The following is an 18474-nucleotide window of genomic DNA, read 5'->3' as shown; positions in this document are numbered from 1 at the left end:
CTTATCCTAAACTAGGATTGTGGGTCCTTACTTGAACAGTGTGCATACCTCTGCCAACTAGAGACCCCATTTCTAACACTTGGTAGCTAGGATTGCACTTCACTCATCTTATGTTTATTTAGTTATTTATTAATTTTGCAGCTTTTTAAATTAGAACAAAATTCCCGCCACAAACATTTTACTTGAAGCAGATTTGCAAGTTAAATACAAATAAATATAAACTTCATTTTGCCTTGCAATCCCTAATGATGGTATCATTTGAAAAAACAAAGAATGGTCCCGAACTTACGAAGCCTATCATATCTTTCTTTGTTTCGTGGAAGACCAAACAGAGTTGTGAGTGAAAACAACTTTCTAGCTACTAGGAACGTATCAGGTACAAAGATAGTCATTTCTCGTAGGTTAGTTATTTATGGCCGTCCTTATAACCCTTGCTGAAATCCTTCATCAAGATGAGAGGCATCTTCCTGATATGGCGTCCGTAATTAATGTTGTCCAAACATAAAGGTCGGCATGTTTTAATGAGCAGTCATGCCTGAAGCACTGGTCCATCACATGTCCTCCCCCTATTCAGCTATAGAGGTTGGTGTTAGGCAAGAGCCAACCAGGGCGGGATCAGGTGGCATTGCATCCCCTCAGGTCGTAAGTCATAACTGGCAGGTGCAGGGTGGCTGCAGGGGGGTTTGGTGAATAAAGCCAAAGAATGAGGCTGCCTGCCATGCCTGAGATGAGTGCATGTCTGCCACGCCTGACCCGCTGCCCCTCGGCACAGCTGAACCTTCTCCATCACAGTCACTGTCGGGTCTGGCTCCATGTGCAAATCACATAGCCAACGGCAGCCACTCCGCTGTGGTGGTGGTGCATCGCCCCCCTGCTGAGTGCCAGGCAGCAAACAGAAATGGGAACAATGACAATAAAAGATTTTATTATCATTGTAATTTTTCTTCCTGCTGCAGGCAGCCAAGCCTGATGAGTGCAGGGTGAGGAGTAGTGCACACTGTAAAGTGCGCATGACAGTTTGGCCGGCTTCCTAAGGCTATCCAAACCGTGATGCACACTTTGATCTCTCTCCATCTGAGCTGTGTTGTATGGCTGGGTGGAGTAGAGGCACGGGCTCTTAGAACCTGAGCAAGTGCTAAACAAGCCTGCTCAGGCCAATCTCTGCCCTGCTTTCATGGGAGCATCTTGATTAGTGTCTAGGAGACATTCAGTGTGCAGGAACCCCAGCAGAAAAATCCTGAGATGGCAGCTGGAAGCCCAGCAGCAAGTAAGTGTTTATTATATTACAACTGTGGATGAATGGTTGACTGGGTGAGTGGGGGAAAGGACAGGTGGGTGAAAGGCTGAATGGATGAGTGGGTGAAATGATGGATGGGTGAAAGGATAGATGGATGAGTGGGTGAAATGATCAGTGGGTAAAAGTATTGATGAATGGGTGGGGGAAAGGATGGATGGTAAACGAATGGATGGATGAGTGGGTGAATTGATGAGTAAGTGAGAAGATGGGTGGATGAAAGGGTGGATGGGCAAAAGGATGGATCAATGAATAGCTGAGAAGATAGGTACATGGCTGGATGGAAGCATGGCACAGTAAAAGGAAATCCAGGAGGATGGATGGATGGATGAATGGATGGATGGATGGATGGATGGATGGGTGGATGGATGGATAGATGGATGATGGATGGATGGATGGATGGATGGATGGATGGATGGATGGAAGAGTTAATGGACATCTGAGAGGATGGATGGATGAGTAGGTGAATGAATGGTGTTGGGCCTGGCGCTTTCTGCTGAATTCCTTTTTGTTGACCTTAGGACTCTGTGCACTTTACCACTGCTCACCACTCCTAATGTGCTTGTGATCTCTCCTCAAAACGTAGTAACATCTGCTTATACCCAATTAGCATATTAAATGTACTTATAAGTCCCTAGAACCGTGCTCTAAATGTGCCTAGGGCTTGTAAATTAAAAGCTACGAGTAAGCCTGCAGCACTGAGTGTGCCACCCACCTAAGTAGCCCTTTAAACGTGCCTCAGGGCTGCCATTGCAAAGCCTGTGTGTGCAGTTTTGGCCTCCCATGTCGACTTGGCAAAATAAACCTTTTGCCAGGCCAAAACTTCCTTTTTATTGCATATAAGATATTCCTTAGGTAGGCCCTGGACTTCCAAAATGGCAGGGTGCAGTGTATTTAATAGTTAGGCATGTACTTTTAAGTTGCGCATGTCCTAGTATTGAAAAACTCTTAAATTCACTTTTCTCTACTGCAAGAGTAGTCTCTTACATAGGATAACATTGGGGTTGCCTTAATACATTTTATAAGTATAATTTCAAAATGGGAAGAGATTACTCGATCACGTTTGGTGTCTCTGGAATCCTAATTCAAAATCCAAACTAACGGTGAAGTTAAATTTTTTATTAGAATTCTGAGAATTCCATTTTTAGAATGTTGGCAAGCCTTAGCCATTTGGTGCCTGCAGCCAGTGTAGTTGGCAGTTGGACTTTGTGTATTCCTTTTACACAGCTACACACAATGGAGGCTTAGGTGTCACTAGATGGGCCTTTACTGGCAGGATCGGAGGAATCAACTGGGCCCAGCCTCACTTACACCTGAATAGGCTGACTCCTGTCTCCACACAAAGAGTTGCATCCCCCCTGTAGTTTGTCTGAAGCCAGGGCAGGGAAGGCATTGCATCCTTGTGATTTGATTTAAAGGCATCTTCTCCCACTTCAAAGGCACAACTGTGTATAAAATAAGGACCTCATACAGCACCACGTCTGTACTCTTCCGGACATTTGGATACTCTGCCAGGAAGAAGAACTCCTGTGTTGCTGAAAGGACTGCAATTGTGCTACTGTGTTAATCTGATGGCCTCCAGATTTCAGCTTCTGGCTCTAAAAGACTTCCCAACATCTCCTGGACCCATCTTCAGTGAGACCCTGACTCTCATGTGGCGCCTCTCAGGTCCTGAATTCTTGGTGTGGCTCTCAAATCTTGAAATCAAGCTTTTGGGTTCTTTGTACCTGGAATGAGTCAGTTTGCAACAAACCATGCCGCTTGCACCGATAATCAGCGCAAGCCACCCCCAGCACATCCTTTTGTACATCAAATATCAATCACTGTAGAGGACCACTAACACGAGGGTACAGCCTGTTCTGCCTGCTGCTTGCACCACACTGACCACCGCCAGAGACACTTTGCACAAAACTTGAGAAGATAAAACTTCAGCTGCACTAATATGGGACAGTGCCTGACCCATGCTCAATCACAGTCTGTCTGAACTTTTGCTTTGACCCAGTACAGCACAACCAGAGAGCCATAGTTAGCGCTTTATAGTTTTATGTGCTATGTTGCAATTTATTCTTTAAACATTAATTACTCCAGTTCTACTGTTTGGAATTTTGTCTTTTTTGTCTTGTTTTATTTATTTACTTAAGGTCAATTTTTCAAACCTGGTGTGGGATCATTTTGTGTGTGTTTTCACTGTTTTTCTGTTTGAAGTGCCTCACAGATACCTTGCACAGTGCCACTAAGTTAGGTCTGACTGCTCTGTACCAAGCTACCAGGGGGTTGAGCACAGGTTAATCTGGGGTTTGCTTGTGCCTTACCTTGAAAAGGATTGAGGTTGCTGCTTTGCCAGGTCTCACACCCCAGTCAACCAGTAACCCAATTTCTAACAAATTGGAAAACTGAGAGAATAAATGATGGATAAAAGGATCAATTGATGGATGAAGGGTTTTATCGATGAATGGGTATGTCTAATGATTGGTGTATGGATATACGGATGGATGGATGCATGCATAGATGATGGATGTGTGAAAGGATGGATGGATGAAATCGTCAATGGATAGATGGAATGTAGAAAGGTTGAGTGACAGATGAAAGAATGATTAGGTCACAGAATTTAAAGGTTAAATGTTAGCTATCTGCGGGTGGATAGAAGAGCGAATGGATTAATATGTAGCTGCTTAAATGAAATAGATGAGAGAGGTCTTCTAGGGAGGTTCAGGCTCACTTGCTTCACTTGGTGGCATCAGAGCCTTGGTTCAAAGTGGGGGGTATTTTAATTTTCTGGCTATTCCCTTGCTTATCGCTATATGACTTGTTCTGTTTATTACAATGGTATGCTAACATAGGAGAAATATTTTGATAACTAAAGAGTCCTTGTTAGCTTAGTGTTATATTCAGCCTCCGTCTGACAGCACTTCTCTGAAATCATAGGAAGAACGACACGTTTCAACCCCCCTTCTGTAGATTCGTCTTGTCGCTTTTAAGATGTATTTCTAAGAAAAACACCCACCTGCAAATGAAAAGCTCGTCCATGTGTCTAAAGGTCATTAGTAGAGACCAAAAGAGGAGAAACTGTACAAATAAAACTTGAAAAGTAACTTCTTAAAAATCAAACAAAATGTTTTGAAGTGTGAGAATGGGGCATTCTATTCCCTTTGAAAAAAAGGAAGCAGTGTGTCTATAATGATTAAAAAGACAAGCTATCTTGTTCTGAAAGAGAAAAATACTTGGCAGAATGGTTAAAAATAGCTTAGTTAGAGGAATGTGCAAATACAACTTTATAGCTGTATTGAGATTTCTTTTAGTTTATATCCATTTAGAATCACAATCTGTTTTCAGTCATAAGTATCTTGTAAAATCTGTGGTTAATGCATGTTCAACACATGTGGTTACAGCTGACTATGTTCCTAGGTTATTCCCTTGTGGCACTTTAGCTAAAAAAAAATGAATGGAAAACTGTTTTACGAAATCTGAAAGTCGGAAATTTGTGTAGGTGCCAAGCCACACCACTAGTGTTACACACCCATATATTTATTTCTCTCATCGAGTGCTGGAACTGGCATCCTATGACGAAACAAAGTACACAATGGTGTCAAAATATCCCTACTGGATGGGGCTAAGTTTTCTATAGCAAAGTGTGAAATATATTTGTTCTAAATGTAATTCCTACATATATATTTATTGGAAAACAAGACACTTTCTAATCTAGCATGTTTGAATAATATCCTAGTTTTATTGCAAAATTCCTGCATTTGTGAGTACAATCAAAGCCGGTATTATGTTTTGCCCCCGACAATCTGATATTCTATTCTGACATATAAATTGTTCCGATTTTCCAAGTTATCTATCCCTCTGCCAGCATCACGGTGACCCCACTGTTCTGCATTCCGTACATTTAGTTCAGTATTAAGGATTACAGTGGGGCCAACAGATTTCAGGGTTGTAACGTAAGCCACTTTAGCCCCTGCTTTTGGGGTCGATGGCAATCCTCTGGGGACATTCGGGCCACGGCTTTACTCTTATTACTGAGGACAATGAATGACACCTTGTCACAATAATTATAAATATGTCATTTATAATGTTTGGCCCCTTATCAATAACATAAGAATGTTTGCGTAAGGTACATTAAGATGTCATTGAAAGATGGCAAAATTGAACCTCAGAGTGCATTATACACGGCATCAGGGGCCCTTGCAATTTTGTTTACTCATAGCAATCTGAGTGTAAAACTTAGAATTTCGCAGCATAAGAGTCACACAACATGTAAAACACCAAATGAACCTCTGGATTATCTTTAAATAGATCTGAACTACTACCCAAGTGAGATAAGATGACAATTAATTGAGAAGAGCCCACACAGAATTCACACCAGTCCCGAATATCGGAGAATGCAGATGGATAAAATGGTTGTAACTTGGAGAATAAGGTTACAATGAAGATAAGGAATGGAATTTGCTAATAGCATTGCAATTTGTGGGATCATCTTGTGTGCAGCTGACTATTGCTGCAGGTGCCCATTTTTAGGTCAAGCCTAGTGCACTGTGCATGCGCTACTCTGCAAGACTTTATGTAAGGGCTTTCAGAAATCGCACCAGACGCTTGCACATGCTTGTGCGTGTGCTTTTAGTTTTGCCCCAGGCTATTGGCCTTTGCGTGCGTCTTTTTAACAAAGACAGCACGCAATTATCAAAAGGTGGGCGCATTGCTCCGCCCATGGCCTATTGGTTGCGGTTACCCACACGGCCGCCATGTGGTTTCAATTATCGTGCCCAGGCACGATAATTGAAAACAGAAGGCTCGCTGTGGCTTGTTTGCTTACTGTTGTGCTGCGATGCTTTTCCCCGTTGCCGCGAGCATGGATAGCAGGTAATGGGCACCATTAGTTTCTGCAGTTAGTACTTTTCCTGGGGCGTCTGTGACAGCAGAAATGTAGGCATTAAAACAAGCATGATGAAAAGCAGCTCTGTTTATAATTTCAGCCCAGCTGTTGTAGTGATGGAGACAATCTCCGGCATATGCTCCAGGTGGCATCTAATGCCGGCTTCCTGCAGCAGCCTCTGTTTGCACATCTTAAAGCACTTATTGAATTTGAACGCCGCTTTTCTGCCTGGCTGCAGCAGAAGTGAGCATGCATGCAGCGCTGTAAACCACAAGTTCACAATTGGGTCAGACATGGCAGCAAACCCAAAAACAACGTGTGTTATATTACAAGCCTCAATTCCAGGGTTCCCAGCACTGACGGTCTTTACCTGCTGATCATGACACACCAGGAAAAGTGATCGAGGATTAACACAACTGGGACAAAAGATCGGAGATTGTGCTGATTGCACCAGGTGCAGCACAGCAGAGCTGCCAATCACAGCCACGTGGCCCCTGCACTCCTAAACCGCCTCAATGACAGGCACAGGTGCAGGGGTAGGGCAGCACCACCATGGTCACAAGGAAAACACCTGAATGGAGGCAGGGGTCTGTGTGAAATCTGGGCCCACACAATTCGAAACCTGACATGATCGACTCGACCTCTCATCCACCAAAGGTCGAGAACATTAATATCATGGAACTATGCAATAGTAGTACCTCACCAGCATTGAAGCTAAAATGGACACTTGTGCCCTGATTACAAGTGACGCCTGCACAAACACCTGCTTGTGCATACACACATAGGCTTGTGGGACACTATAATATTGACACAATACAACAGTGGCAAGAGGGGTGCACGTGCAGAATACCATCTTTCCTTTGTAAGGCACAGCCAAACATGCACAAGAGGATTTACTGTGCATAATAATTGAAATATTAATTTTGAGAAGATAGTTCTGTGGGTTAATGCACTTACTACAGAGAGGAATGTGCATCCGGCACGTGGTGGGATCATCTCAGCACTTCATCATTTTTAGGCGGATGAAATGAGCGTCGAGTCTGGTAATAATAACATCATGGTATGTACAGAGCTATTAAAGTGCAAGCCAGTGCCATCACTGTTGCTATTGACAAAACGATTTTTTGTCTTTTGTGCTGAAGATGTTTTTATCGATCTTTACAGATTATAAACCACACAAACAGCCACAGTGCGAGCTTCCAACACACTCAGAACTTGTACAGCATAGAAGGAAACTTCGCATGCAGACATCGTGCACACAACTTGAGGGGAGGCTCCTCCACAATGCCGGAGGAGAGTCGCCCCGCCAGCAGAGACAGCAGCTAAAAAATAAAACAATATTTTTGAAATATTCTGTTACTACGGCAGAGGCAGATTTCACTATCTGGCATCTAGGAGAAGGAGCAAAGATTTCCGCTGCATACCTTAGGGGAACACACCAGCAGCGACTCCCAGAGAATGAGACAAAGAGGAGAGCCCTGCTGCTGCAGCTTCAATTGAATGTGTTTATAATGCACTGCCATGGTGGCCGTTTTGAGGAGCATCACCTTCCAGAGACTTGGTGAGCAGTGTACTTGTAGCCTGCATTTCCTGTGTTTGCCTTGAATGGCACGTGTGCTTCTCTGGGAGTGCTGTACACCTCTCATGTGACTAGCTGCTGTGGGTGTTAGGACACAATATTACCCACCCCCCCCGGTAAGTCACCTGCTCGCATCCTTCTGGATTGTGAATGGTGCTGCATTGAAGAGCAGTGTGCTGCAGTGGCTGGGCCTGGCAACTTGTTGAAGGTGGCTCTCAGGCTGATTGTACATAGTGCCTCTTCTACTATTCAACTCTTTCAGCTAGGTCTCCCTGACCCTCTCCGTAACCGAGTCCACAGAGACACCAGTAGAGAGCCAGAGGCACGAAACCTCCTACCTACACAATCCACACTCTGCAATCTCATGGCAATGTCACTTCCTGACACCGCATCTCCTTCAAGCTGCTTTTTAGGTTTCGACCTGGCGAGGGCACGCAGTGCCCCGCCCAGAACGAAAACTTTTGTCAACAGTATGGATGTTCGGACCGCCTCTGTTTCCCATTGGCTAGCTCCATAAATGGACGCTAGCCATTGGGAGACAGAGGCTGTCAATCACGCTTTCCCGTGAAAAATGCGATTCGGGGGCGTTTCTGTGTCTTTTTTTAAGTACCGCCCTCTCCTCTTCCCATTGGCTGGAATTTTACCTTCCAGCCAATGGGAAGGGGAGAGCGCGAAAAACACGCCCCCGAATCTGCCGGCCGGGACACCCCCGTGACGTCATTCCCGGGCCGCGCTGTGATTGGCTGCCGGCCCGGGACCTGACTTGTATGAATTTGCTGTCTTGCAATGCACACCACTACTCCTCCTAGATAAACCACTGGGACCCTTTTTGATGATGTCAGAATTAAAGCGGCCCGACACCACTTTCAGTGGCACGTTGGGACTTAATGATTACCCTTAAACAGTAATCTGCAAAGGGCGTGCGCTGGGGAGGGAAGCAGCCTGAAGAGATTACTCGCCGTTAGAGCCCAGCTCAAGCTTCCTCATAACTGAAGAGCCGGTTTAAGCTGACTTGAATAAAAAACACTATTTGAGCATACCACGCAGGAATGTGTGACTCAGAACGGGTCGGCTAAAATTATAACCCTGGTTATTCTTCCAGTATCTCGTAAAAACGAAACAAGTCTGGCACATGTCAGTTGTTTTCTTCCTTCCTCGCCCCTACCTACTTGCGACCGCTCCCCGGTGTTCACCTGAGGCGCACTACACCGATCGTCCGTTTACGTAGTGTTACTCTCAGGAAGAATGCGCGCGCCCCTTCCGCTCGTGTCATGTGAGGACCAGTGACAGCTCGAGGAGCACAGGAGCCCGTGGCGCCTGTTAACCTGTCAAAAACTGACTCAGATGCCGTTGGGAAAGCTCTTTTGAATCAAAATAGAATATTCAGCTCTTCGCTTGTCTTAGCAGCCCGGTAAAGAGAGAGAGGTCGGCAGGTAAACATGCATTGACAATGTCAATAAGTTTGAAGCTCGTTCTCGAGCGCTGACGAAAGCAATAAAAACAAGCATTTTCAGTAATTTATATTGCACAACTGCTCATCAAGATAAATCTTACAAAAAAAATATTATTCACAAAGGCGAAACCTAATGCATTTACAAATGCTTGTTTAAATCAGGTTTTAACATTATTGTGATTACATACCCTCCTAACCTCTCTAAATATTCAAAGTAAAATTTAAAACTCAAATTGCTTCTCGGAACACTACTGCATGCGGAAAGAAACCCTTAAAATAGACCTTCTCCTATTCACACACACAACACCGACGTATGGTGCATTTAATTACACAGTAAATTGTGTGCCTTCTCACTGTCAAACATCCTATTTGGACGAAAAATGAAAATTACTTCTCCTCCCATCCTACCTGCTAACCTCGTATTTTCCATCTTCAACAATGGGAAAATCATGTTCCAAACGAACGATAATATTATAGCCGTCATTGACAATATCCTGCCTGCTTTCAAACATTCCCAGCTAATTCACTTCCCAACCATTAGGATCGCTAACCCTCTTACACTACTTCCCATTCCACATCTTCTCCCAACATTCCACACTTCTCTTTCACTCAGCACATCTTCATCAATTGTCAACCATTCTGGTCGCTCGCCCCCTCACCCTAATCCCCCTTGGTCATCTTCCCCCAACATTCTACACTTCACACCTCTGTCTTCTCCTCGACTTCTCATACCTTTATTCAACTCCAACACCCCAGTACTTATTAAACCCTTATTCACCCTCCTACTCCACAGCTTCAATCATTCACCCACCAAACACTCCATCAGGATCCAAACACCTACCCACACACCCAGCACTGTTGAGCAGACTTCACATAATCTCCCACACGTTGCACAAAAAACACCCTGCCTTTGTCAACATTCTCTCCACACCTCCCATCATTTGCTCGCCCACTGCTCCCCAAGCCATTAACCTGTCCCCATCACCATTTCATCCAACTGGAGCAATTATCCACCAAAACTTCCCTTCATAACTCTCCATTTCTGCTCGTTCCATCCCACACCCATCTGACTCCCTGGATCCACGAGGCCTCCCCAACACCTATCACAAAAGAACGTCATAAGCCTTAGCCCTCCACTGTACACTACTGGCTTGCTCTCTCTCAACTCCTGTCCTCTACATCTTATCTCACAAAGAAAGTAGACATCCTTACTCAGGCCTTCTCTTCTTTCAGCAACTCAATTGCCTTTCACAAATGCGATCCACCTCATCCGGCACAGGTCAGGGGCCCCTCCCCAATGACAATCCATTGGGATAATCGTTCCCCCAGACCCAAACGGGCATACTCAAAGAGTATGAAATACAAAACCTTGTAAAATGCTGTTAAAACACATATGGCTTCAACACTCCCCAGCAAAACACAATATGACCTCCCTATCCCAACCATTATCTCGAACCGTATGCAAGGTGCATTTCCCAATACCCACCCAGAAATGCAACTTATCCTCTAACCTGGTCCATTTCACCACCATTCATCTGGAGCAAACAGAACACAAACCCGCCATTTCCTCCCTTACGTGCATGCTGCACAACTGTCACTCTGCAGTCGAATACTGCCTTGAGATCTCAAGCACGATCACCAAACAAATCATCAACATCCTGTTTCTCAGTGAAACCTGGCTGAAGAATACAACGCAAAGTGCTCCTACTGCCCCCCTCTACTCGATTCTGAGAAACGATCAGGAGGGCATACAAGGTGAAGGCCTAGCAGCCATATACAGAAATTCTCTGAGCTGCAGACTACTCCCAAACACACGCTTTCAATCCTCTGAGTTTTATCAGTGGAACTAATCTCACAAGCCTTCTCTAACCTCATGTTGAATGTTATCTACCACCCTCACTGTCAAACCAAGAGTGTATGGAATTTTTCACAGCACAATTAATTTGCTCTGACAACTTTATTTTTCTCTGTGACTTCAACTTCAATCGGGGTACTTGAGGTAACAAACCACTGGACCACTCTGCAACTTTTCAAGAAGACATTGGCCTCCACCAGTACTGCCAGAAACCAACAAACTGCAAAGCTGCAAAGGCACCACGCTTGACCTGGACATCTCCAGTTCGCCTCTCCTTTCATCCAGTGATCACCATCTCAGTTGATTGGTTGGATCACATACAGATTCCCTTCATAGTATCTTTCTCAAGCTGGAAAACTCTTGATCAACTGAAAAAAGAAAAAATCTGGTTCAGAGATACCACCAATATCAACACAGAAACCATGATCTACCTAGCCCTATCAAAGCTCAATTTGATGGTACCTCAATTTGACATCAATGAGGCCACAGACAAATTCAACTCCTGCATGGACTCCCTGATCGAGGAATTAGCACTCATTAAGAGCAAATACTGAGGACCTCAACCCTCTTGTTCCTGGTACTACAAAGCCCTCCACAAAGAAAGGAAATACATCCGAAAATTTGAGAAAAACTGACAGCAAGCACCCTCACCATTAAATCTAATAAATCTTCATAATGTGAGACAAAAGAATAAAGATCACATCTCTACAGTCAAAGCATCACATATCAGATCCCTCTTTGATACTGTCAAGAATGGATCGAAAAAACTATTTGGGGTAATAAATTATGCCAAAAACCCTCCCTCCAACCCTCCATTTAAGGCATTGAAGATCCTTTGCAATAACTTTGTGGGGTTCTTTGACAAAAACAAATCTAAAATATGAACATCTCCTTTCCCTCCAAAGTTAACAATGTACTTTTTTAGCTCACTCCGCTGCCCTAGTTCAGACATGGCCATATGCAAATCAGTCTGACCCTGTGCCTCATGGAAACTGTCCAGCCTGAACTGCCAGACTGATTTGCATATGGCCATGTCTGAACTGGGGTGGCAGAGAGAGCTTAAGAATGATGATGGATTAAACCCAGATCAGTTGACTGGGGGGAGTGCTTGCAATGCTCAACACTCCGTCCATCATACCCTTTGGTTTTGCTTTGTTCGCCCTAAGTTGGCAGGGTATGCCCAGACGTGGGTCCCTTGCTCACTTTGCCACTGGATTCAAGCTAGCCGGGCTGAAGACGGCTGATTAGCCAGAAACTGGCCCCAGGATGCTTGTTTCTGGTCCAGGGAAGACATGGCTTGGCAGTTCGAGCTGGACTGTTCCCATGAGGCACAGGGCCAGACTGATTTGCATATGGCAATGTCTGAACTGGGGTGGCGGAGTGAGCTAAAGAAAGATGATGGATTAAACCCAGATCAGTTGACTGGGGGTGAGTGCTTGCAATGTTCAACACTCCGTCCATCATACCCTTTGGTTTTACTTCCTGGGACTTGGCTGAAAACAGGTAATCTCTGGCATTCTGAAGTGGATCTGAACTATTCATCCCTTTGCTCTTTTTACTCCAGCTGACACTTTACAGCAGGAGAGGGAGACTCCAATGATGTTGAAATTCCTCTCAGGGCTTTGGTCTTTCTTTCAGATGTATCTGTGGGTCCAACTGCATTTATTCGTAGATTAGTCTGTAGAGTGGGCCCTTTCTATATAGATATGTTTTTTCTTCATTTATTTGGTACTAATGATGTTTCACCTTGTTCAACCCACTTTTCCATCCCATTTTCAGTTTGAAACACCCCTAAGGATTTTTATTGTTCATTATCGTTGTCTGAAACAGTTGTTCCTATGAGAAAGTCATCTTGCCTCTGGGGACTGGAGTCAAAAGTGCATCAAAGAGAGGTGCTAATCAAGCCAGGGTCTGCTTCCACTACATAAGTTGATTGCATTTTATTAAGTAGAGCTACAATTTAGCTATAAGGGACAGCAGTCTCACTTTTAATCAAATCTCTTCTCCTTCTGTATCTATGCCTCTGCCAGCATCCTCTATAAATAGTGAGTCTGTAGTATAATTCTCATGGTTCTGCACAAAGGATACTTTTCTCGTTCAAACAAAGTCTGCATCATTTCTTGCATCAGCTTACCTAGTTTTATGACTATTTTGGTACTCGAAAAGGGCTGCTTCTGGCCCCTATCCTGTTGGAGCTGCCCCTTTTTGCAAGGTTGTCCCCAAACGTTTGCCTTCTTCCTCCTATTTTTTTCTGACCTGCTTTTGTTGGCTTTAGTCCATCAGGGCGCTTTACCTCTGCTAACCAGCACTAAAGTGCATATGCTCCATCGCTTACAATCCATTGGGAGATACTGTAAAAGAACCTCAGTTTCAGCACTTATCAGGGTGCAGTGCTGATGGGTTATTTTGCCCAGGGTTGCCTTAATTTTCTTTGACTTCTCAAACTGCTTTTATTCACTGTATTGTATCTTATCCATACTTTACATCAGAATAAGATTTTGGAATTTGTTTAGTGTTTTTACTCTGAGGGACACATCTGTCCATATTCAAATATGTGTGAGGATATCTGATCACCCTTATCATCATATGTGTGAATCTTTTGCGTATGCCCTGAAGAAGTCTATTGTACTGGATGAAACGTGCTGGCTGTTCTGCACTACATATCGCTTGTCACAACTGTTTTTACTCTGAGGGACACATCTGTCCATATTCAAATATGTGTGAGGATATCTGATCACCCTTATCATCATATGTATGAATCTTTTGCGTATGCCCTGAAGAAGTCTATTGTACTGCACGAAACGTGCTGGCTGTTCTGCACTACATATCGCTTGTCACGTCTGGATTATTTATGAATAAAAAAAGAAGATTTGAAGAATATATTCTTGGGATATTGATTCTGTTCCTTGTTGTTTATATGCAAGCATCAGTGGAGCACTGTTTGACTTTGTTTACAAACCTGTTTAGTCCAGTTGAGGACCGCACCTTGAAAGTGGGTGCTTGAACTGGGTGCACACAAACAGATTTGTGAGATTTCCCTCATCGTTATACATTTGGGGACAGTAGGATAGGTGTGAGTCGCGGTAGAGGTTCCATTGTCGTTGTTCTTATTGCATATGCTCTATGTCTAAATTATATTTGTGATTGGTTTATCCATTATTGGCATATTTGGTTCACTAGTAAGTACTTATAAAAGTGCACAAGGAGGAGTACCCAGGGCCTGTAAAAATCAAATGCTACTATTGGGATTGCAGCACTGATCGTGCCACCCACATGAGTAGCCTTGCAAACATAGACCTTCCACTGCAGTGTCTGAGTGTGCAGTTTTAAACTGCCATTTCGACCAGACAAGTGCACCCACTTGATGAATAACACAAAAGAGCCTGTGAGGTCTATCAGCCAATACTATTGGCCAGACTGACATGTGGTACGCTATGTCAGTGGGTGCTACAGTCACCATGAGAGAAACTTATATAGAGAAAGAGAGAGGGCATGAGTCACGTGTGTGAGGAATACAAACTCAATTAATTAAAGCTTGCTCAAAAACTGATCAACAAAATCCAGAACAGCTGCTTGTGGATAACCATCAAACAAACCAAGTGATCAGTCATATCATTTGGCCGTCCACACTGTGACCAGGCTGGTCCTTAGATCATCTAGACCCCATGCCACACAGTAAATTGTAAATACTGGATCAGGTCCACAGTACGCTATGAACCACCAATTGTTGGCCAGTTGTTGATGGTTGAAAGAAAGTGGTGAAAACACAGTGCAACCTAACAAGAAAGTGGTGAGTTTAAAATAGGGTGATATGTCTAAACAACTCTTTATAAGAAACAAGGCACATCCCCTAATTAAAAGAACAGGAACAGTGCAAACGACAGTATGAAACAAATGGCTGTCGCAAATAGGGCCAACATGTTTCTGCCTAACGGGCAAAATGTCCCTTGGCTTTCATCAGGGCCACTGTTCTTAAACGTTGCTACTGTGACAAGTGTGTGAAAGAAATTACACCAACCTAATCAGTGAAAACGAAAGAATGAATTAGAATGGTAGGAACGATACAACCTGTACCTACAATTAAGTACTCATCCTCCTTGTCACATGGAAACTCAGCGTGATCTGGAGAAGATATACATCTGTTACTCATATTGGTACATATTAAACAGGCATATGTAGTAAGGAGACAGTTTTACCATGGACTAATTAGGAAGCCTAAGGCAGTTTATTATGTCAATAGGATCAGTGAGGCGGAGAACTCCACAAAGGAATTGTTTTTGATCTACAAAACTCTTTCGGTTGGGAAGTCCTCGGCGGTACCAGATGACTGCTCGGTGCACTCGTGCAATCGTATTGCGGACTTCTTCGCCGAAAAAGTAGAAAAAATTTACTCTTCTTTCCCTAGCCAATCTATAACGGGGCCGGAGTTTAGGGAGAATCTGAGAGGAAGCAGGGAGCAACATATGCTGACTAATTTTGTCATCCCACCCCCTGAGGAGCTCATAAGGATCTGTGGTTCAGTAAAATCAGGCTCTTCTAAGGATCCTACAATGCCTAAACAGCTATTTATTAGCCTGGCGGTTTTGGAACCCTATATTAGGCATGTTCTGGAAATTTCCTTTAGGACCAATACGGTTCAAAGAGATTGGAAACAAGCGGTGGTTCTCCCTCTCCAAAAAAAGCCGAACATTAGCTTCGAGAAATTAGAGAACCTCCGGCCTATCTCCTTGCTACCGTACATGGCTAAGGTGGCAGAAAAAACGTGAACATCCAGCTGATGGATTTCGCGGAGAAGGCTTGCCTCCTACACGACTCCCAGTTTGGATTTAGGCCACGCCACTCTACTTGAGTCGGCGCTACTTACAGCGGTTGAGACCATCCGCCAGGGAGTGGATGAGGGCCAGACCATGGCCCTGATCCTTATGGACCTTAGCGCAGCATTCGACACTGTAGCTCATACCACCTTGCTACAGTGTCTGAATGATGGTCGGATCTCAGGGGCTGCGCTAAAATGGATCCAGTCCTTTCTAACAGGCAGAGGCTTTCAAGTCAGACAGGGGGACTGCTACTCAAGGGAGATTAGCTTGGCTCAGGGAGTACAGCAGGGCTCGTCCCTGAGCCCAACCTTATTCAACCTGTACGGCTCCCCGGTGGCAGCCATTGTCCAAAGCTATGGGCTACACATAGTGTCATATGCCGATGACACGCAGATTGTGATCTCCCTCTCGCGTGCGCCTGGTCTTGCTGCGGACAACTTCAGAGCTTGCATGCAGGAGTTGGCTACCTGGATGTCTTCCAACTGCCTGAGGTTGAACGGCAGCAAGACTGAGGTGCTCGTGGTGGGCGGGGGCGCGTCGCTGTGGTCATCGGCATGGTGGCCATCCTGCCTGGGGGAAACTCCCACACCGAGCCGGGAAGCCAGGAATCTTGGGGTATGGCTTGATGCGGACCTAGCATTCAGACCTGAGGTAGGCCGGGTGGTGGGGGCCTGTTCCGGTGTCCTAAAAAGCCTTCGGAAAGTTCTCGATCTACTTCCCACGGCAGCTCGAAAAACGCTGGTACATGCCCTCGTAACATCGCGTTTAGATTATGGCAACCTGCTCTATCTGGGGGCAACGAGTAAGGTCATCAGCCGTCTTCAAGTGCTGCAAAATGCAGCGGCCCGTCTGGTCTTGAGGCTCCCTATGAGATCACCTTCAAAGACAGCTCTCCAAGCACTCCACTGGCTTCCAGTAAAAAGCAGGGTTGACTTTAAGGCTCTTTGCACCTGCCACCGCATTTTGTGCGGGAAGGCACATGCACAGCTTAAAGACCTGGTGATTCGATATGAGCCTGCGCGCTCCCTGCGGTCTTCTGGCTCAGGGCTACTGAAGGTCCCCAAAGTAAAAAAAGCGCGTATGGGGGGTAGGTCCTTCAGGTACTTGGCTGCCAAGAGTTGGAATGCTCTCCCTCTGTAACTGCGCCTGGAGCTCTCTGAGTCCAGATTCAGGAAGAAACTCAAAACATATCTGTACACCCGGTAGGAAGTGACCACCGCCGGTTGGGGTAACCCTGCCACCACCACTTACCGTAGCGCGGGGACACGCCGGTGCGCGTAACCAGGCGCTTTATAAATTTCCCTTATTATTATTATTATTTATTATACTTACAAAGATTCACAAACACACGTGCTCACAACATCTCATATATGTATATTAAAACATTTAAGGTATATTGCTCACCCAAAATGACAGGGGACTGGACCTCACCTCACCTGGACCATGCTCAGGTATACGAGGCCCCGCTCTGTGGAACAAACAGGTGTGCAAACAGGGGAAGGCATCAAAAATCCACACTTTATGTAGAATCTAAAGGTGCCTATCTGTGTTCCCTGCTATATACATCCTATTCGTCCACAACTCAATTCAATGCCAGGGCGCGAAACCCCCACACCCTGGTCACTACCCTCTAGACTAGCATTACAAGAACGCCTGTCTAGTTCCTCATAAGCATATACTGTGTCTGAGACCAACCATGTTGTCTCGATACTAGGTGGTGAACTACGCTGTTATATTCACCCCTTCACTTTAAAGTCAGTTTTAATCAAGCCTGATCAAGCCTGGCAGTAAAAAGGGTAACAAACCACCAGGCATGGCGTGTAAGTAAGAATAATAAGAAGATTAGCTAAATAGCCTATTCTCTCACCTGTCCGTCGGTGCCACCAAACTCTCCTGAGGCTTGAGTATCCAGACTAATGGGCCTCCTCTTTTTAAAAAAAGGGTGTAAGAGCCACTTAATATATTTCATGTAATATTTGCAAAAAAACTAAAATTTTTAAATTGATTGGCCACTTGTCCCATCTCATGGACATGGTACGTAATCAAGGTTGGAATGGTAACCAAGAGGAAAGCACAGTGCAAATTTGACAATTCCTGCTCTTAAATGAAATAAGAGGCTCCTTTTTTCCCAATGGCTCATAGGTAAGGTGAGATAAATGGGTAGAGGATGGTGGTACTGTTCTATAGGCATATAACTAAGAACAGAGGGTTTCTTAGATTCTATGCACATCCTCTCTGTATTGTATAGCGAATAGAGGGCTTCTCTAAGCTCTTTTTTATGCAGGATTTGGGCTATACTGGGGTTTAGGAAAATACAGTCTTTGTTAACACTGCGCAAGCTTTGGTACAATTCCAGACAGCCAAGGGATATCCTTCCCTTTCTCACACTTAACACAATCTGTAGTAATCTCTCTAGTTAGAGAGGCAGCCTGATTCTTCCAAACTGATAACCAAAAAAGAGCTGGTCAGGCACGCATAAAGTCTGTTATATAGTTAAGATTGAGTTCCCTATGGCAAATGTATTGTGGGGTGGGGATAGGGATGCCCAACAGTTTCCTGCAAAATCTATGCAGGAACTGTTTGCAATGCCCCAAATCTCTGCC

The sequence above is a fragment of the Lissotriton vulgaris genome, chromosome 6 (genome assembly GCF_964263255.1).
Source record: "Lissotriton vulgaris chromosome 6, aLisVul1.2, whole genome shotgun sequence".
Taxonomy (NCBI): domain Eukaryota; kingdom Metazoa; phylum Chordata; class Amphibia; order Caudata; family Salamandridae; genus Lissotriton; species Lissotriton vulgaris.
Note: the sequence above shows the minus strand (reverse complement) of the source record.